The sequence below is a fragment of the Ursus americanus genome, chromosome 3 (assembly GCF_024610735.1).
Source record: "Ursus americanus isolate L20-20 chromosome 3, mUrsAme1.1.p, whole genome shotgun sequence".
Classification (NCBI taxonomy): Eukaryota; Metazoa; Chordata; class Mammalia; order Carnivora; family Ursidae; genus Ursus; species Ursus americanus.
The window spans coordinates 37,236,404-37,258,638 of NC_142129.1; the positions used below are offsets into that span (position 1 = coordinate 37,236,404).

At 38.5% G+C, this 22,235-nt stretch overlaps 2 protein-coding genes across 4 annotated transcripts in view; one reads left to right on the forward strand and one right to left on the reverse strand.

Annotated features, from left to right (window-relative positions):
- LRRN3 (leucine rich repeat neuronal 3) overlaps positions 1-13,037 on the reverse strand; it is a 35,724-nt gene extending 22,687 nt beyond the window's left edge. The window contains exon 1 of the mRNA XM_045792827.2: positions 12,587-13,037. The gene's annotated coding sequence lies outside the window, so the exon portion shown is untranslated. The remainder of the gene's footprint in view (positions 1-12,586) is intronic.
- The window catches only part of IMMP2L (inner mitochondrial membrane peptidase subunit 2), an 825,524-nt gene that overhangs the window by 409,220 nt on the left and 394,069 nt on the right, over positions 1-22,235 (forward strand). The window lies entirely within an intron of this gene.

Genomic DNA, 22,235 nt, shown 5'->3' on the forward strand with positions numbered 1-22,235 from the left:
GGGGTTCCATCCTTTCCAACTCCGTAAAACCAGCCAGAGCTGTGAAAAATGAAGGCATGAATGAAGGAAGGAAGGAAGGAATTCCTTAACAGTAGGAGTCATTTTTCTAGCAAGGTTGACTTTCGGAAATGTTGCCTGAGTATAAGCCCAAACCCAGAGATATGAGTGGTGTTATACTTGAAAACTGAAAATGAAAATATAGCCTTTCCTCCAAAGTGGTATCATAGGAATATCACTTTTCACTATTCCCACTTTGCCCCACACTTAACTGTAAGTTATCTTAAGTATTCAATGCAAATGCTTCATCTGGTTCTCCTGCTCTCTGATTCTTAAAATGGCGGTCAATAGATTCAGCCTAGTAATGAAAAGATCAGACATGGACTCTAATTCTTTCTCTTTCTCTGACATTGATTCTTTATCTATTAAAAGATGGGTGATAACAGTATCTGCACAGAGAGATATCATGAAAATTAAAACAAATAATGCGTTAAAAATTCTTAGTATAAAAATTATTTTTACTGCATCAGGAACATAGAAAGTAATCACTAAATGTTAACCGCTACCCAATTAATAATAGTCATAGTAATGGTTATAGATTATTAGAATTTATTGTGACTTAGACTGATTTTGGAGGTGGAGATGTGAGAACAGGAGAAATGGCAGAGCAAAATAGAGCCCCTTGAATGGTATTTGACTTTAATTTCCATTAAAGATTGCAGAACTTTATTGGCCAGTGGATTTCTTTCCAGTGTTTCCTATAAAAATAACTCTTAAAAGACACCACAATACTTGTCATCTCAGTTATATGGCATGTCTTAGAAGAAATATTATTGGAGACCAGGTACAAGTAAATGTGTCTAGACTTAATTGAAATGTTTTTAAACTGGTAAGAAACTATTAACAGTTGGCAAAATGTTTTAAGTCCAGTATTTGTGTGTGTGCATGCATGCTTGTATTAAGATGGCATTGGAATAGATAGAGAAATACAGTTGCTAACTAAATCTACAGAAATGCTAATACAGCTTTTCTGAGATGATAGACTAGGCCAATTGTCATTTCTTAAGATGTGGTTACATTTTGGGGGAAACAACCCCAAATTGTTAAAATTTAACTTAAACATCCTTCGTTTGCATTCACAAGAAGGAATTTTCACATGAGAGAAAAATGAGAGCTATCTCTATGAAATCACCATAATAAATGGACATAGTGGTATTGAAGAAGATCATGTTATTGTCAGCAATGTAAAAATTGTAATGCAACAACTCAGGGGCTTGAGTGCCCGTTATTCTAGACTATGCATTAGGGTCTTAATAAAAGTTCACAAAAATAACTTGGCAATGAGATTCATAATTTCAAAGATTGTAGTTATTTTGTGTGTGTTATAAAGTTTCTTAGGGCCCAATCAAAGAGGATTAGAGTGGAATAGTCTCATAGCCTTTTACATTTGAGATGGAATGTCCAAGAAGAGAAGAAATTTCTAATGGAGTAGCACAAAGAACTGGGATCGTTCTATTTCTGTTTTGGATAAATATGAAACTTTTTGTGTAGTTGCCATTTTTTGTGTGTTTTTCATTTTAAGAATTTCTCTGTCTCTTTCTTTTTCCCATGACTTAAAAGGGAAACAAAACAACTCTTCAGCTACAGTGGCTTTAGGGTACATAGTCAAAACCCCAGTCCCAAATACTTCACATGCGTGATGCTGAGCAGCAACAAAATGCCACTCTAAAGAGGCATCTTGAAAAGTGACTGGAGAATGAATTGGGCTTCTGCGAGACTCCCAACAGCTAAGAGGTTGTACATATATGGACCCTTCACAGAGAAGGCACTGCTGAATTTCCCTACAGGGTTGACTTTGGGAACTTTTGGTCATGATGGTGCTTAAGAAAATGAGCTATTTGATAGGAGCATATGGCCCATTCTTTTTGAAACCCTACCATCACGGTCAATGTGCTGTGAAATAACCACAAGGCAAGGACTGAATCACCTGGTTTCTGGTTCCAGTTCTGTATTTAAGTAATGAGTCACTTCAAGCAGGTGACCTAATATCTGTAAAATCTCTCTCAGTTTGACAATTCTGTTATACCAGTTCTGACTCCTTATAGTAGTCAATGGCATTTGAAAGCAAATCAATAGACAGTATAGAATTCATTCATTAATGGTGTCAGTGGGCAGTTTTTGGGTGACCCTCAGTTGAGTTGCGCATGAAATGTAGTATAGTACATGAAAATAGGAGTTCATGAACATGTGGGAATGAAGGGTATTGCCCACTTCTGGTAGATACTTCCCTTAAGGATTTGTACCCCACCATGCTACAGGCATTATCTGAGAGCCAAGAAATGACTGTGAATGGCAGTGGAGATAGGGACCATTGTTATCACAGACTTAGAAGCATATTACTCAAAGCATCCACTTGAATGTCTGTCAGATCCCTTATCAAATCCCTAACTCATTTAGCCGTATCCTATTCCTAGTATTCTCTGGGGAAAAGCACAACGCAGTGTACCTATTTTATGAATATTTTGTATCAATTCAGGCAATTAATTGTTTGTCTCAACTAAACAATCTTTACAAACCTGAAACAAGAATGACAGATAATGGACAAAGGAAAAGAACCTGAATCTTTAACCATCAGTTCTGAAATTTTGTGCCCCCCCCCCCCAAAAAAATCACTTGGGATGCTTATATTCTTCCAGAGATTCTAATATTCTGGGTTAAAAATAAGTGCCCAAGGGCGCCTGGGTGGCTTAGTCGTTAAGCGTCTGCCTTTGGCTTAGGGCGTGATCCCAGCGTTCTGGGATCGAGCCCCACATCAGGCTGCTCCGCTGGGAGCCTGCTTCGTCCTCTCCCACTTCCCCTGCTTGTTTTCCCTCTCTCGCTGGCTGTCTCTGTCAAATAAATAAAATAAAAAATCTTTAAAAAAAAATAAAAAAAATAATAAGTGCCCAAGTGAATTTAATGTAGCTCATCACAGAGACAGCCTAATAAATTTTGCTTTCATATTAAAAATGAAGCAAAGTTACAAACATATAAATAACATTTAGACAATGAATGTATTTAGCAATACTTTTGGAATATGGTACCTTCCAAAATCTTGGTAGAATGGTACCTCTTAAGATGGGAAAATTTAGGTGGATGGAGAGACAGATTTGGTTCTATTTGCTGTATCATACATACATCATTCCTGATCAATTCTCGAGATTCCATTTATTGACTATCCTGTATCCATGGTGATTGAGTAAATGACCATGATATGACATGTCTAAATGAATGCCTAAGTGGTATATTATTTTAGAATATCTCTCCTTTCAAAGATTCATAGACATCTCAATCAAGTAAAGTACAGAGTAGCACACTGATTTATAATTTAACATGATTGTGTCAAACAGGAAGCTCCTCGCTTAAGTGAGGTTAAGAAGGCAATATACCATGACCTTCAGGGAGGTGTGGAAAGGAGTGGAGGGAGGATGTGTCAGTCAAAGGGTTACTGCTCTAGACAGGAAAAATTCTTCATGGGGCAGATTTAAACTTGTAAGTGTTCATCATCTTTCCTAGGTGTACACAATATTTAAAAATAGAAGTTTTCCCGAAATCTGATAAGCAACACTCAGGGATGAAAGATGGGGTTGAAATCTTGTTCTGTATGTTCAATTTGCAAGCTATTCATGGTAAAGAAAAATTTTCTTATTTTGTTACAGATTTGCATTCCCTAAGAAGTGATAAAGATCTTAGCTGTTCATAAGTCCTTCTGGAATTCAACCATGACTTTTTAAAAAACACACTACACTTCTGAAGTTACACAGATTAATGAGAATGTTTGAGTAAAAAAAAATCCACAAGTAATACTTCTATTTTAGGTTAGTTAAGTGTTCATTATGTCATTCTTGAAATACTATCAGGTTGCACCAGGTGGTAAAACTGTCAAGTTCGCTTAATTATTATATAAGCTTTCTGATGTTTGCTGAAAAGCTTAAAACTGTAGAAGGTGCCTATTGTTGGATGCTTCTGCATAAAAAGTAAAGTGCTTCTCAAAGGAGAAATGTATTATGATTATTCTAAGAAATATATGATGTGGGAGGCACAATAACAGGGTTTTAATAGAATAGGTTTTGGAGTCAGATATTTGCTTCTCCATTCTGTTCCTTTGTGGGGCTGTGTGCTTTGGTGACATAAGGTGTGAAAGAACTTAACCAGGATCTAGGCCGTGGTATGTGTTGAGAAGCTGTTGGCCAGCATCCCCTCTCTCTCCTCTGCTCCTCATTGTCATATATGAATGTAAGAGGTCATAGGGAAAAAAAATCCAAAACTTTAATCTAAAATTATACACATCCTTTATTTCTTACGTGTGTTGAGTCAGGTTTTTCATGAGGCATCGATATCTTAGCTGTTTATCGCCTCAAACTTGAATTTCATTTTTCATTTGTCCAATTACTATTTTTTTTTAAATCTTCCTTCTGAAAAGAAAATATACATGAACACGAGCTCTCAAAACCCCATTCCTCATCATGGGAAGAATCCTTAGTAACATTTGGCCTTAATTTCACATTCAGCTTTTTCTATGTAGGACAGTCAAATTGAAGGACTCCCCAGATACCTCTTTGAGGAGGTCACTCAGTGAGAAACGCTGAAGTTTTGCAAACAGCTGGCATAGAACACTTCTGCTAAAGTTTTAGGTTTGGCTCAGCATGCTCAGTTTGAAAAACAGATTTTGTCTATTAACTTTGGAGAGCTAGAAGCTTATTAATACTGAGGAGGATTGATGAACTTCATTGAAAATTGTTGCTCATACTAGCAGTGAAATAGCATTCACTGTTTTGATGCTTCTTGTCTAAAAGAGAATGCATGAGTAAGGAAGGATCCACAGACTGAAATGAGGGCTGTGGACAGACTGTTGTAAATAATGAAAATTAAGACTTACAAGCTAAGCTTTGCATTTTTCCTTTGTGCCAGTTATTGTGCTGCATGGCCACAGGTAAAGCAGCCTGTTGAACTCTATTGGTGGAAAAATGGTGGAAGAGGACGATAAGCTGCCAGTTCTCAAGTCTGGCTGTGAACCAAACTGCAAAAATCATTTTAGTTAATCAAGTAGTGATACCCAAATATAAATAAGTCAATCATCACACTTCCTTCAGAAACAACAACAACAAAATGAAAATAGGAATGAATCTTGCAGAGATGATATCCTTGTATGAGCAGAATGCATGGCATGAGATGATAAATGGATGGTTATGTTTTGAAAGAGAATCTGATTCCTAGAAGGCAGTGTGGACGAGCTATCTTCAGTTACTACCAACAAGAGGCAGCGTTGCCTCATGCACAAAAGCCATGTTCTTTAGCGCCAAACCAACCTAGATTCCTTTTCCTGTTTGCCTTTCATTAGTTGAGGCGAGTTGCTTTTTTTCTTTAAGCCTTAATTTCCTCATTTGTAAAGTGGGGTTAGTAATAGTACTTGCTCCATATGGTTATTATGAGAATTACAAGGGAAAACACGTGAAGTGCTTAGCAGAATGCTTGGCACAGAAAATGCCTGTATGTAATAAATGAGATCTGCTAATATTATGACCAGTCCCTTAGCCAGTAAAGGATTGTCGAAGAGATAATGTGATCTGAACTCTTAAGATCTCTACTGAAAGTATTTTATGTCATAAAACATTTAATTCTTCACTTCCTTGACTGTTTTGTCCAACAGCCGCACATCGTGATACAATTTATAGTGTAAATGAAAGATGAGCCTCGGATGTTTACATGGAATTTGCTTGCTCATTAAAAATAAAGTAACTGATTATGGAAATGGTAGTTTGGCAAATGCCTCCCTGATTTTAAAAAGTTAGCTGAACATCACCTTATGACACTCCTTGAGCAGCTGTTGTGTTTGCGTAAAAAAATGTGTGGGTGATAAACTACAGAAGAGAAACAAATATAAATTATGTGTTTGGAATGTGAATCAGTTCAGCTATTCACGCAAGAAATTGACTTGTTGGATGAATACAGTCTAAGCTCATATCTTATAATGGCATATGTTTTTCATTCAAAAACTACTAGGAATAGAGCTTCCAAGGTTTACATGTGCTTAGAATGTCTTTTATTTTTTTCCATGTGTGGTGGTAGCTTGTTTTTCTCTTTCCATCCTATTGCACTTTCTCTTAAATGATACAGCACTGCAACCTAGACTGAGCCCCATTTTGCCTACTTATTGTTTCGTTCTCAGTCCTTAGGCAGATGCAGTGGAAGGCCATTAAGCCCTTGGCCTTTGTAGAAATCAAAATATGATCTGTCTAGATGTATTTTCAAATCACCCCCTGCAACTATTGGAATTTCAATAAAGGCCGTTGTGGTTCCATATACTCTTTGTAGAATAGATTAAGTAATTGGTGATTCTGAGTGACCAATTTTTGATGAAAATAAAATTCAGTGTAGAGCCCAGAGACTGTTAGCAAACAATAAGACCACTATGTCTTGGGCATATGAACATAGCGATGAGAAAAATATTCTAAGGAGATATAAAGGCCAATATGAATTCTATCTCTAAAAATACATGTCTGTTTTAAAGTTTTTTTGAGTTTTTATTTTTTTCTTAACAAAAATAAAGCATAAGTTAGCTGACAATGTAATTTAAATACCTTGACCTTTCAGTATTATGAGACTGTAAGATACTATGGATAAATTTTACTCCTGTGGAATGAATCTACCAAAATATTTGCCTTTGTGTCTTTGCAGTCATTTTATTAATTCAGTTTTGTAATTTTAGAGAAAACTTGTAATGAGCACAAATCAATCTTCTCTACCACAATGAAAATGAAGCCTCTTTAAGTATTTTCAGTAGTCAAAATATATAGCATTATGTAAGTCATTGTAAGTATTGGGAGTCCTGAGCCTTCCTGATGGCCATTGCTTTAGTCCATGGCACATTAGCAGGCTTGGTCCCAGGGGGAATGAATGTGTTCTCCCCTTCCTAGACCCCTCGCATTGAATAAGTCAGGAAACACTGCCTCCTCTTTTACTCTTCAGGGAATTAAATCCCAGGGGTTTCAGGCCTCTAGAAATGGAAAGGGTTTCCTGTTGATGGTAGGCCCTTAATTGATTCAGTGGGTCTTTGGGGAGTCTCTGGGCCTTTTCAATCCAGACATGGAAAAAATGGTAGAAAAAAATGTTTACACTCCTTCCTAAATAGAGTAGCTGATTATTTGTGGAATGCTTCACTTTCTGGAAATAAAACTTCGTATGACAACTTTTTGTACATGTGTTTTAGGGATTTTCACCTATTCCAAGGACAATATTACTTTTGAAAGACAAAATTTCCTCTAGAGGGCTCTCAGATTAATGTGAATACACTTACTGGCATATTGAGGTCTTTGCATGTCATTATCTCCCCAAGACAGACTAACCAGGAAAGAGATGCCAAAGTTGTTGCTTCTCTGTTGACATTTTATCCATTGGTAGTACATCAAGTGATTTTGAGGACTTTGTTCATAATTTTCCAACCACATGGAACTTGCCTGAAAATTTACTCATTCCATTTTATCCAGTTTCTGTGACCTTTGCCAACTGTTTATCAAAGTGTCAATGCTGTCAGACAAACGTTCGGATGAGTGGGTAGAACAATATGCAGTGTTTTTCTCCAAGAGTAGATGTTGGTTGTGTTTTTCATATTTAACTCGGTTATATCATTAACTCTGATTCAAATTAAGAAGTACAGATTTTTATTTGTAAAAATCTGCCCGCCTAGAGTGGAATGGTGCAAAGGACATAGAACTTGGAAGGGTAAGTTTGGAGTGGGAGTTCAGGAAAATGGAAGTGTATATTTCTAACAGACTCACGAAGCGCCAGGTACTATGATCAGTGCTGTACCCATCTTTGCAGTCAGAAGACCCTAACTCCTCCACGTGTTAGCTCCCTGGCAAATCTCTGATCTCTAATGTCATGGAACCTCATTCTCTAATCTTAAAAGGAAGATCATAGCATCTTACCTATATTACCAAATTGTTGTGAGGAGCAAATGTCATTGTTGAGAAAGTGCTCTGTAAATAAACAATATCGCTCTAAACAAATATACACAATTATTATGTTACTTTTTATATCCTTTTTTACTTCCCCAAAGTTTTTGAGCCAGTTCATTACTATTATCCTGAGCAACATTTGGAGAGCACATTTAGAAACCAAGAAAAATTTGCCAGAAAGAAAAAAAAAATAGGGCTGTGAAATTAAGGGGAGATGTCATTGCCTACAAAGTCTCACTCAAACTTTGGAAATGAAAAGGTAAGGCTGGATGGGGTGATGGAGAGAGGGAAGTAGGGTTTGCTCTCCTGAGAGTGTCCTCACTATTTTTCAGTAAAGTGTGTAAGCCAAGCACGGGCCCTGAGAACGGATGCTGTATGAAATGAGGACACATGTAAGTGCCTTAAAATATTACCGTGAGACCCAGTAAAAAAGGAGGTGGAGATTCTCTTCAAAATTCCTGGACAAACTTCTAATGGATGACCAGTAGTTGAATCTCTACAGCTGAAGGGTAGCAATAATGATATTAAGATATTTTAAAAACAAGGCAAAGCCCTTATTTTTATGACTCTTACAAAACATAGTGGATTATATACAAAAGATGATCAGTTTGAAATATTGGGTGTGTATACTTAACAAATGGTTATTGCTTCTAGTGTTGAATGCCTGCTTTTGCTTTTCAAGTACTTGATTATCTGATAAACATTTCCTTAAATTTTGTGTTTTTTGGGGTTTTTTGGGGGGCACAGATCTATAAGCCTTTTTTCTTTTTAAAAAAATATTTGAAAGACTGAGTAGGTGGAGTTTTAATGGAGTGCTGGAGGGACACTCTAAAGGAATGTACTCTAGGCCTTGATAAAGAGCTGTATGATTTGGACTAACGATGTTAAACCCTTTGTGCCTCAGTTTCCTCACCTGTGAAATGAACATATTAGACCATCTTCTAAAGGTCCTTTTCAATCCTAAGTTTCTATTATTATATAAAAATATGTTTTCCTTCTTCATTCTCTTATGCTGAAACTGTGTATGTGCTCTTATTAGTGGCACCCTAAAAAAAAAAAGGCCCTCTGTTATCATGGCCTAAAATAAATTAGCATAATAGCAAGCAGTTATGTACAAACTTCACTGTTACGGAAATATAGTAGATGACTGGCTGGGTACCATATTTCTTCATAAAGATTTGAGATGAGCGTTTTGTCTTTTTTTCTAACCCTATATTTAATGACCTCTAAATAGCATCTACTGAGATCTTCTACCCCTCCCATCGTATTAAAGAAAACATTTTTATTTCTCCGTTACTTTTTCTATCCTCTGGCACCACCTACTTTCTTTAAATTAGAATTTGATTTGCTTTTACATTGTGGTTACAGGAAGAACTGATACCATCTTCTGCTTCCCAGGTGTTGAGACAGACACCACTTTATCAGAAGAGAGGCAGAGAGGAATTCACGGAGCTCTGTGCGGGACCTGTGTTCAGCTACACCACAGTGAAGCTTTCCGAAGTACTCACTGCCTAGCCAGTATCAGAGAGCTTTATCTTTGACAGCACAGACAAGATGTGCTAATGTATTGCCCTGTGTTTACCTGCTTTATTTAGTTTCATGGGACTAAAGAGTGATACATAAGTGATTAAACCCTTAGAACCCGGTGGATGTGGAACACTTTAGTGGGCTGCAGATGTGTCCACTGTTTCTTCAGATTGGCTCGAGCTACATTATTTTAAATTATTCTTTGGGGGCATCCTTACTGAGGCTAGAAGGAGGGACTCATTTTTTTAGTATGCTAGTAGCTTCCTTTTAATGATCTCCTTCAAATTCCCCAACAGATACCTCATCTATGACCATCTTCAGGAGCTGCTAAGTAATAACATTTAACTTACATAAGTGTTATTTTTTAAACTCAGGTTACAAACATTTCTGATCAACTTAATTAGTTTGCAATCAATATCACCATGCCACATCACACAGGAATTTTGCACTAGAAAAAATTCGGGGGGGGGGGGGAGTAAAACACCAAGCCCATTTTGTGGCAAAAGAGAAAAAAGGAAAAAAAAAAAAAAAAAAGAAGCAATAGGTGTAAAAAAGAACAAAGAAATAATAAAATACAGTTAATGAATCCTAAGTTGATTACCATTTTCACAGGTCCCTAAATTTCTGGCCTAGAAAGCAGATAACACTGTTTACGAAGCCATTAACAGCAACAACAACAACCAAAGAAAAAAATTCCACCTACTCATCAGCATTCTAACTCAGTGTGTTGCCTGTGACAAGCGACACTCTTGAAAAGATGGTCCTTCGAAGCTTGTGTTGCCAGAAAGCTATTTCTGGTATAGCTACATGACTGGGGAGACTACGGCGAAGTCTTCCAGGCATGTTCCTGTGTCCATCATCTGCACTGGTAGATGCTGCTCTGATCCCCAAACTCACTGGCGCACATGGGGTGACAACACTGGGAGACGGGAATGATTGTATTTCTCAGACTCAAGTGGGCACAGTGTTGATCTGTGTAATCCACAAAATATGTATGTGAGCTTTACCAAGGTTAAGGAGTGAACCCACTGTCCTTAGGTATCATTGATTGCAATTTAAAAACAGGCTCTGTCGGATTTCAGTCTGTGTGCGTTTGGTATGGAAAGTTTCCCTGGAAAAGGTCTAAGAAAACCTGAAGTCAATACTGCAATGCTACATTATCCAGGAGTTTGAAATCGGGAGGCTGAATGTCTGCTTCAAGCTTTTCCTCTTGGTTAGGAACTTAGGAGGTTCCTCAAAATCTCCGATCTGTTCTGTGACAAAAGCAGCACTTCTAATGAATAGCAGAAAAGCAAAGAAAACACCTTTTCCTCTTTGTAATAAATCTTTTTGTTTTTTCTATAGATTGCATGTGGCGTTTGAGGCAGAGTGAGCAAGGCTGCCAATACTGCGAGCTAATGCTTCAGCACCTTTCATTTTTCACTCTGAGCAGGAAACCTCTTCTTAAACTTGTTCATTTTACAGAGGGAAAATCGAAGCCAGTGGCATATTGTCAGAGCTGCTTTATTGTCATCATTTACAAAGGTCACTGGAATTAATTGACTTCTTACATATCGTAAAGTGACTCATATTTTGACACATTTATGGGAAAGTGGCAGGATCTAAGTGCCTGGTTATTGTCTTTTGGTTTTGGCTCATTATAAACTAGGAAACCAATAATAACTCCGAAGTCACAGTTGTAGGGGAAAAAAAAATACCATGCAGTTGGAAAGAAGCAGACTCCATTAACTATTTGGTCAGTTAAACTAAAGGAAAGGAAGAGAGAGCTCCAGAAGATGAAATGCAAATGCTAGGTTTGTTTTAATGTCTCTACAGGACCCATTAAAGGAGGCAGTGAATGTTTCCACGAACATCCTCAATTGATGTTGTCTGTTTGGAAGCATATTCTAAGTAGCTGGCTTCCTTTTACAAGACTGGAAGTATAAATTAACCCACACTGTATTCCATGAATCATCGGTACATGGATGCCCATAGTTTACTGAGAGTAATTCTGTCTCAAAGGCATTGCTTCTGAAACTAAAGAGAAATGTAGGATATGAGTAATATTTATAGTACCAGGACAGGCACACTATTTCCTAGGTAGATATTTTGAATCCTTACTTCTTGCCTTTTTATTCTTCACATTATTCCCTTTTCACTAAATTAGGAAGGTTCTACTCATATTCATAGCCTGCTCTCACTAAAATTAGAGGCATGGAAACAAGGACATATTGTTAAAAATAAATAAATTAGAGGCAAATTAAGCCACATAGCTCAATAACAGCAAAGGGAATATAGTAGTCGGTTTGAACAAAAATCTTCTGAAATAGCAAATGTACTTTAAAGCCCCCCTGCTGTGAATCTGTTAATTACCAAAGAAGATGAGAACTCTTCTGGTTCATGGGATCCTTTTACCTCGCGTGTGTCGGTTGCAGCTGCATTAGCAATCAGACATTTGCACTGTCCCTTCCGACCAGCGGGAGGATGTTATTAAAGGGAAGTCATTTACCCCAATCCGTAAGATGTAGCCTGGCAGAAATTCAATCACTGTTTGTGATATGCTCATTCCGCCACTCTGCTTAATGGTTTTAGCTCTTGACATACGGCAGCGTTTGCCTTAATCTCCATCCGCTGGGTGAAAGGGAGAAAAATGCCCCATTTGGGGGATTGGTTTCAAAATACAGAATGATGTGTGATCCACTTTTCATTACAAATAATGTGAAGAAAAAAGAAAATTCCCCCCTTCTTCCTCTCCTCTCCACTCCCACTGTCCCCTTCTCCCCTCTCTCCCTCCTCTCCCTCCTCTCCCCAGCACTGCTTTTTCTCTCCCACTCACATCCTCTGATGGGCGTTCAAGCTAGTAAAATGCATGTTGGAGAATCCTACAAACACAGCTAAGCATACCCAAAGCCAGAGGGCTTTTGCATTTGAATTTCTCTTCAAAAGTAAAATGGAAAGAAGAATGCTTTAGAATTCAGACAAGAAGAAAACATCAGCAGAGAATTTAGGTTTGTGGGGGGGGAAGCAAGCATCAACTAAAGAAGAAATAGAGCATATTTAAATAGAAATGTATATTTTAAACTTACCTTGCAAAAGCAGTTTCTGTGATACACCACCTTCCGTGTCCCTCCGTGCTGGCTTCCTCAGTTCTTTAGTTGCGATAATCACATGGTTGTGTTCTTGCCCGGGCGTAAAGAGGTGCATGTGTGTGTGTGTGTAATAAAGTACACACAAGCATGGACTGTAGGTGGGCACACATGCAAGCAAGCTTATCTTTGTATTCTAAGATATAAAGGAAGGCAGGAGGCTGCAGCTAGGGTTCCTTCTTTTCTCCGGAACTCTTTCTCTCAGTCGGCAGGCTGAGGCTCTCAATCCAGTGAAGAGAGATCCTGGGAGCTGGCTTTCTTTCTCCTTGTTTCCATGGTGGTTAGTGGTGCATCGTTCACCCGATCAGTTGTCACACTGACATGGTGCTGCCTGCTCAGCGGTCATTAATAACTGAATACCCTCCGCTCCCCAGAGAGGAGCCAATCGCTTCGGACTGCCAAGATGTAGCACTCGCAGCTGCTCCCGTCTGGTTGGCTGAAACAACCTGTCTGTTCTATGACACTGCTGCTTAGGATACAAATAAATGAAGCAGGCTTGCATATTTTCCTAGGTCTCATTCCCTTCCTTCCTGCCTTCCTGCCTGCCTTCCACCTTCCTTCCCTCTTTCCTTCCTTCCTCCCTTCCTTCCTTCCTTCCTTCCTTCCTTCCTTCCTTCCTCCTCTCCTTCCTTTCCTTGCTTCTATCCCTCTTTCCTCTCTTCCTCCCCCTTTCCTTCATCCTTCCTCCATCCTTCCTTCCTTCCTTTTTTTTTTTTTTGAGAGGAAGAAATTTTTGACAACTTTTCCCATTTTTAGGTTATCATTCATCCAGAGAAACTGTGTTTTCTCTCTGGAAATAGCAGGGTGTGCTACGAATAAGGATTTCCCCAATATTAAAAGCCTCTGGGGGAGACGCAGCACCTCTGACTCCCTCTCTGTAAAGTTCGCCAGTGGCTATATTATTTAAGAAGAGTAACTTGAAACTGTTTTGAGTGGCATTTGGTTTTCTGTAGATTCTACTTAATTTAGTGTATGTGTTTACGTTCAATAGCATTTTTTTTTTTAAGCAATGCCATTTCTTATCTGGACTGACCACATTTTTAAAACAAGGCATATATATTTTTTTCTCTATAATTCACAACATTGGCATACGAGGGGGGCATTTCAAAAAATAAGTCTTTCCAGTTATATTCATTTCTTTATATCTGGTGCAATTAATCTGACAGCCACAGATGAATGGGTACGTGTGTCAAAGTGTTTGTGTGGGTATTTCTGTGTGTGCAGATTTAGGAGGTATGTTTTACTACTCTTGGGGGAGTATTTCAACTCTAATAATTAAATCCTCAAGAAAATTATTTCCGTTTATTCTTAGACTTATTAATTCTGAGTGTATATTTACCAGGAAAATATGCTATACGTACCACATATGTAAAACACATATCCGATTATCAGAAATTTAGAAAAGAAACACAGGATACTATAGCAGTGTATATTTCTGAAAGAACACCTATGGGTAAATAGACAGCAATTTTAAAAATGCATGTTTTACAACCTTAATTAGCATACTAGAGGAACATCTTGTTGAGAAGAGTGGAACATGAGGATTAATTTATCAACAGGTCAAAAACAGGCTAGATTCGTGGCTCCAAGCCCTAGTTTTGAGAGGCTACCCTCTAGTGGAATAAAAAAAAATGACATTTTCATGTTAAGAGATTTAGTTGGGGGAGAAAAAAAGCTTCACAACTGATTGTTCCTTAAGTGTTTATTGAAATGACATAGACCAATTGTTTTAAGATATTATAATTATAATACCAGGACATTTATAAAGACATTAGTTTTGTTTCTAACCACTAAATATTCTTGCTCTGTAGTTTGTTTTTTTTAAAGTTCTCAAGTGCTGTATTTTTTTCCTTCTCTAAAAATTTATTCAAATGGTTGCTAATGTTTTGAATAAAAATGAGTCTGAGGCAAAGGTAGTTTCTTGCTTAACCTATTAACACTCAATTTAGAAAATGTATTGTAAGGCTTTATTCCTTACTAGGTATTGTAGCATTTGGTCTGTAAATGTTGCTCTGTGAATGGTAGGGATTATGGTCAAGTGTTGGGAGATGTTGAGATGGAGTGTATCTACATATGATTTAATGTTCTTGTAATAATAGTAATAATCATCCTCACTTTGCCTCCCTCGATTTTACTCTCTCCAGCTTTAATTCCTGACATATTCCATATCATTTCAACATCTGCAGGATTACATTTCCACATATTGGAAGAATTATGATAAAATTGCGATAATTGTTTGAGAAAGAAATTTTAGTTTTATACCCTTGGTTCCTTAAGAATTTCATTTTGGTTGATTGGTATTGACTGTATAATTGACAAATTCAGTAATCAAATCAATTATAATGCACTTCCATAATGAAAGTAAGTAGTGATAATCAGATGCATGATTAAACCACTTTCTTGTTTTATAAATGAAACCAGCAATCATACCTAATATTTTAAATTTCAGTCTCTTTAAGAAATGAAAGAAAAATCTAAGTTTTAATATAGTAGAAGTTGAATGTTTTTAAATGCTACCTTATGCTATATCATAGGAAATTGTTTTCACTCATTGTTTAGCTTTTCTTCGGCATATGGGGTTGAGATAGCTTTTTTTTGCAGTTGTCCTTTTGCTGTAGGCACATGATGAATTCAAAAGATTTCATCTTTATAAATTTCATATCATGGAACATTAGAAGTGAGATTTTAATGTGAAAGAGAAAGATAACTCTGGCTTTGGATGAAAAGGGTGAAAAGTTTGTTCTTTAGCTGTCGTTTCCCTCTTGCTGCAAGAGCATCAGCAGCTTCCTGGGATCAGTCTATGTTCAGCGGCTTGTAGGTTATCAACCATTTACTGGAAGTATGAAAGGTAGCTCTCCCCAAAGTCATGTTAAAAACTTATTTAGTAATCACATCTATATAATGAGTTGCTATATAAAAACATTAAACTGTGACTGAGTAAGGATTTCAGTGATTTTGAGTGAGTACAATTATGAACAGTCATCACATGAGAACCATGGACTCTTCAGGCTCTATTACCCAGAGTCCTAAGAGGTCAAGAGACTTGTCTAAGTGCACACAGCTGGTCGGAGGGAGCAAGAATATGCCACGCCCTTTTCCAAGGTTTTCCTACCGTGTCACCCTCTCATCTACCGGATAATTGACAAATCTCCACTTTTTCTTCTTTTCCTATCTCCATTTTTTCCTTTTTTGTTCTTGTCTTTCTCAAATTTTTACCTTTACAGCCCACTAAAACTTGAGAGCAGTTTCACATTACAAATATACTGTATTACGAGGATGTGTACGTCAGCTGCCTCGTAGACATAATCTGCAGGGTTTCCTGAAAGAGTATTCAGTTCTAATGAAAATGTATTGCAGTGATTTCAAAACATAAATGAATAATTACAGCCCTTACATGATGTTGAAAAAGTTCTGCCTTCATCATCAAATAAACGATAGGGGTGCAATAAGTATTTATTTGTTGACTTAATGATTGAAGTTTGTGATGGTTTCTTGTTTCATGGAATCCTGGGCATTGCTTTCCTGTTCACTTTCATTAGAGGGGTGGTCTGGGTAGTGGGTCAGAGTGCGCTTTCTGGGAACAGACCACCTTGGTTTGAGTGCTCACCTTACCACTTCCTAGCTTTGTGATGCTGAACAGGAACTTAACGTCTGTGCATCTCCGCTTCTCCTAGGAATGTTATGAGGATTAATGTAGTTAATATGTGTAAAAGCTTAGAAGAGTACTTGAGATGTAGTAAGCTTGAATGGTTGTTCGCATCGCCATTATTGCCTTTATTGTCATTGTCACTGTTGTTATTGTCATTACCACCATCATCATCTGTTCCAGTTCTCTGCTTTGTTTGGAATGTCCTTTCCACCTTCCATTCTGGGTCCCTGCCTCTACCTGGTCCTAAATAAATGAGCTCAGTGCAAATGCTACTTCCCATGTGAAGTCTATTCTGACCTTCTAACAAGATATGATCTCTCATTAGACCCACAATCACAGTCTTTATTCCCTCTTTCCACCATTTATCACTTTTTAAAATGTATTACAATTGTTTCTATAGTTTGGCCCATTTCCCTTTTTAGTTTATAGATTCTCCTGGATGGGGTCTATATTTTAGTCATCTTTAAGCTCCATAGCTTACATAAACATGGAGAAAACATGTTTGTTGAATACTGACTGTGTATGTTTTAAAAGTTGTTGAATCTACACAACATAAAATAGATGGCTTATCCCCATTTGACAGTGTAGAAACATTGGCTTAGAGAAGTTAGGTTTCTTGCCCGATGTACCAAAACTATGAAATAATAGGGTAAAAATTTGAACTCAGTTCTATCTGCCCACAGAAACAAGGCTCTTTTACTGCACAAGCCACTCAGTATTCATTTGTAAAATAAATGAATGCTTGATTGATGACTGAGCCAACCAATTCAATATAGTCAGCAACAAGGGATGCTAAAAATAAAATACTATTTTTAAAAAGGAATGAATTTTTGCACTAGGCGGTGGATGCTTTTATATAGTTATGGTTGTTGAGTGTTAATGAAAGAATTTGCTGGCTCTGTTTGAGAAATAGAGCTCTGAAGAAAAGCAGTGTCTGGTTGGAAAGTGAGTTGATATGCCCAGAAAGCTAAATAACTATGCATGGGCCACTGATGAGGAGGGGCTGACATTGTACTGAGAAGATCTTCGGTGACATGGTCCTTTGTAGTCTAATTCTGATAGCAGATTAGCTCTTAATTAAGTTAGAAGCATGATGTAAGGGGAGTGGCATTGGCTGTTTGTTAGAATGTTGAACAAAAGCATGTCGGATCAGAGAGTTCTCATTTTCTTTTTTCAAAAGGATTTTAAAAAGTAGAATGGGGAAGAAAAATGATTCCTGTTTACCTATAGGGCTTATTTTTTCTTATGACCTTCTTATGGTAAAATATATAATGTAAAGTTAACCATTTTAACAGTTTTTAGGCTTACAGTAAAGTGGCACAAGTACATTCACATGGTTTGTACGACCTCCTTATGGCTTTTTGTGAGCATGTAGAATCAGAGACACACAGAATATCAGAACTGGAGAAGAAAGAGATCTTTACATGCTAAAATATGCAAATTCAACTATCAGAATGTAGCAAACGTAAGAAGAAACAAAGATTGATGTGGGGGTAAGAGAGAAAAATAAACAAAGCAGCCATGTCCTCCCTCTATGACAAGTGAGCAAGAAGTATAAATGACCTGCTCCCTCAGGGATCCCTGTTCCCGTCCGCCCCTCTCAGGACGGCATCTCTCCATGCCGAGGGTGATTAGGGAGTTAAGATTTGTATTTTGCTATAACCCATATTATAGGTCTTATTTTTTCATGAGGGATAGAACTCCGTTTGAAGAACAAAAGTAATTTTATCAGTCAAGGAAATTCACCACCAGGAATGAGAAGGATGTCAGGAGTCAAGGAGATAAATCTCTGTCTCTGTCTCTTCCTCAGACTTCTTTCTCCCTCTCTTTCCTTCTTGTCTTTCTCTGTAGATCCAAACTATCTCTTATCTTGGCTTCTCTCTATGCGTGTCTTTAATCTTTTCTTTTGGAGGATTGACTATTACTTCTTCTCTAGCCATGTAAACAATTCGTGAAGTAAAACAGTGAAAATCATTAAAAAAAAAATATAGCGGGTAGACAGGTAAATAGATAGATAGGGAGACAGTTAGTAAGTCACACAGAAATAACTGAAAAGAACAGAAATAACTGAAAAGAAATACATCAAAAAAGGAAATACACCAAGCCCCTAACAGTAGTTATCTTTGATAAGATAATAGGTGGTTTTTATTTTTTTATATTTCTCAAATGTTCCACAGTAAGTACATAGTATTTTTATAATCAGAAATAATAGCTATTACTTAACAAATAAGATACAAAGTTCTTTTGAGGTAGCACTTTCCTTTTACAACTGGAGCTGTCTAGTTTGGTAAAATCTCTGACCTTCTTAACTTAGCATTCAGTTCTTCCATGACATCATAATTTGGATAGCAGCAATCATAGTGGACAGCACTTACTGAGGACTCCTTTTGTGCCAGGTGGTTTGTCAGGAGTTTTTCATGGATTGTCTCATTCGGTGCTTCCTATTAAACTACTAGCTGTGAGTTTCATTTTGCAAGTCAGAAAACTGAGGGCTGACTGTGCAAAAACTCATGGAGCTGCTCATTGGTAGAGTGAGCAATCAAACCAAAGCGTTTCTGACTCCAAGGCTGACACTTGCAGCTCCTCTGCTCCATCGACTCTGATATGTTTCCCATGTCACTGGCCATCCTCTCTATCCCTACCTCCAGCGCATCTTCTTCCTCAGCACAGCACAGGGCTGATCATTTCCAGAATGTATCTTGTACGCTGCATTCTTAGCTCTCTATTTCTTCTGTGAATGGGCCAGTTCTGTAAGGCTTCTGCTCCAAGATCTCATCCTTTAAGAAGCTCCCCCATCTCAGTGAAAGTGAGTATTTTCCTTATTGTATCACATTTTATATTTATTTTTTGTTATGTTTCTCTTGTTCCAACATGCATTTTCATGTGTGGTTTATTTGTGCCTAGATAGTAAGCAACTTGAAGGCAGAAGTAGTGTCCTATTTGCTTTGTATAATTCAGTAGTGCACTTTACGTAGTAAAAGGTTAATATTTGATTAATTAAACTCACTGAATGGTTGAAAGAGTAATTTACTACTCTTTTCTGAGTGCTGGTTTTTTTCCAAACATTTGAGTAAAATCAGAGAATTATTTAATGAAAAACCCACCGTCCAGGGGGATAGATTTAGTCAGATCAGTGACTTCAGTTACACATGAGGCTATTCATAAGAGAGCTGTTATTTATGGGAGAATAGAGTGTGTCTCTTGGCCGGCCACTTTCTCTTTTCATCTTCTTTGCTTAGAACACATTAAATGCATTTGGATTCATAAAACTACAAAGATACATGTAAGTTCTAGGCAAAAATAAAACTCCAAGAACCAAGAAGGCACATACATCTGTGTAAATTCTAGGCAAAAATTAAGAACCAGACTGGTATGAGATAGCAGTCTGCCCCTGGTGCGCTGTTTGTAAGCAAGGTCTATTCTGAATTTTCCTGCTTTCACATGGGGCTCTTTTGTAAAGGTGGGCTAATGAAAGTGATCCATTTATATCTAAACAAGAGATCAAAGCAGTGATTTCTTTGCAAGAGAAAGCAAACATTTTTTGTCACTAAAATATTTAGGCATCCAGTTATATTGCGCCATCTAGAAGTTAAAGGGTCATTTGAATTTTCATGAATATTTTATGTCACTTTTGCTTCTTGACTTCTGCTAGGCGAGAGAACAAAGGTGACTGTTAGCATTCTCATCTGATTCTCTTCATTGATGGAGAATGCAGGAGGCCCAGAGCTAAAGTTCTCTGTCTAATCTTTTAGTGATTGTTCATAGAGTTATGCCTTTTAGTGTAGGGAAGGTACTTTCAAGAATGAAAGGCACTTACTACAACTCTCAAGGATGGCAGACTAGATGGGAGATTCTTGTAGTTATTGCCTACCTTGGAACCACCGCTGAATTTTCAGCTTTAAATTCTATCTTATAATCCTATGACATTCTACTAAGACTATTTGGGAACGGGAGTGGAGTTACTACAATCTTTGGTCTTTAGACTGTCTTTAAAAATGAGTTGGTTGGGGTGCCTGGGTGGCTCAGTCTGCTAAGTGTCTGACTCTGAATTTTGGCTCAGGTCATGACCTCAGGGTCCTGGGATAGAGTCCCAGGTCAGATTCCCCACTTAGCAGGGAGTCTGCTTGTCTCCCTCCCCCTCTGCCCCTCCAGCCCAGCCCCTGCGCGCGGTCTCTCTCTCTCTTTCTGAAATAAATAAATCTTATAAAAACAAACAAACACCCAAGTTGATTAGATGAGCAAGTAGAGGCAGTTCTGGGCATGTACTTGGCACTCAGTGTACATTTAATTTTGAGAGCTCCTGCTTCATTTACTACCCTCTGTATATGTTACCCAGGCCTGAACTCTCTTTGGATTCGGCCTGTTCATCAGCTGGTTTCTGATTCGGGGAGCTGGAAGAGTTGTGGGTAGTATAAGGAACGCTCAAATCAGGTCAAATGCATATGAGTCAGTGTGCAGATTTTGCTGATAGAATTCAAGTTTTGTCTATTGATGGCATTTATTGACCTCTGGGTGTGTGTAGGGTACTCTCTAAGGCATCATGAGAAGGGGATAACAGCTGTGGTCTCTGCCAGTCTCCACTATTTTAAATTTATTAGTAGCTGTCCACACTGTGGATATTTTGGCTGTCAGCGAGACAAACCCTATTTAAACTAACTTAGATTTAAACTAGCTCAAGTTAAAAGGTGAGGTTGTAGCAAGGGTAATATAGTCTCACATGCTGTAATATGAGCAGAGGGAAAACTAGGCCTCCGAGGGGCACCTGGGTGGCTCAGCCATTAAGCATCTACCTCCGGCTCAGGTCATGATCCCAGGGTCCTGGGATTGAGCCCTGCATCGGGCTCCCTGCTTGGCGGGAAGCCTGGTTCTCCCTTTCCCACTCCCCTTGCTTGTATTCCCTCTCTCACTGTCTCTCTCTGTCAAATAAATAAATAAAATCTTTAAAAAACAAAAAACCAAACTGGGCTTCTGAGATAAATAGGCCATGGACTCAGATACCCCCAGGAGATCCTATGTCTGATCTCCCCTGTCTGCTTTTCTCTGAGTGTTGGCTTTATTCTCTCCTACTGCAGACCAGCTTTCTTTCCATGAACAGCAACCTGGCCTCCACCGGCTCTCAAGTCCTTCATCTCACAATTTTGCCACCAGAGAGTTTAGTTTGAATTTGAAAGTTTTGGGGGGAAGATCTTCTGCTAGCCTACTTGGGTCCTATGCTTACCCCTGGACAAAGTACTCTTATGTCATTTCTACTCCCCTTCCCCCAAATTAGTGGGTAGGGGACAAGGAGTAATTCCCCGGGAAAAGGGGGGTGTCCAATACAGTGAGCAGCAAGGACCTGGCAACACTAGTTACCATTTTTCTGAGAGCTGTACGCCAAGCACTGAGCTGAATAAACACTTTCCTGGCAGCGTCTCTGTTTCTCATAGTTAGCTTGTGAGCAGATGCTGTTTTCTCATTTTGCAGATAGAGGAAGCAGGTTACTTCACCTCCTGTGGTAACATGGCTTGTGAGTCACTTAGCCAGGCTTGGGAGCCACATCTGTCTGGCTCCCAAGCTTAAGTTCCGAACCACTCTCTGTGCTAAGTGTAATGTTGTCATCAGATGAGTCTTGGAGCTGCGTTCGCTGAGCACGCGGCGCTGCAGTGTGGTGCGGCCCGTCAGGCCTGTGCTTCCTGGCCTCGGGGCCGGGGGTCTGGGGCTGCTGGTCACCGTGTGCCCTGCCTCAAAGGACTGCGCGTCAGGCAGGGTGGGCACTGAACCGTGTCCTCTCTGCTGGCCTCAGAACTGTGAATAACCTTTAGCTGAGATCAGAGTCCTGTCACCCTCACCATCTGTCTGACGGTCAGTCAAGTCACTCTCTGAGACTTGGCCTTTTGTGGTCCTTGTGGATATTGGCAGACTTTTGAAACAGGACCCTTCACCATGCTGCTTATGTTGCAT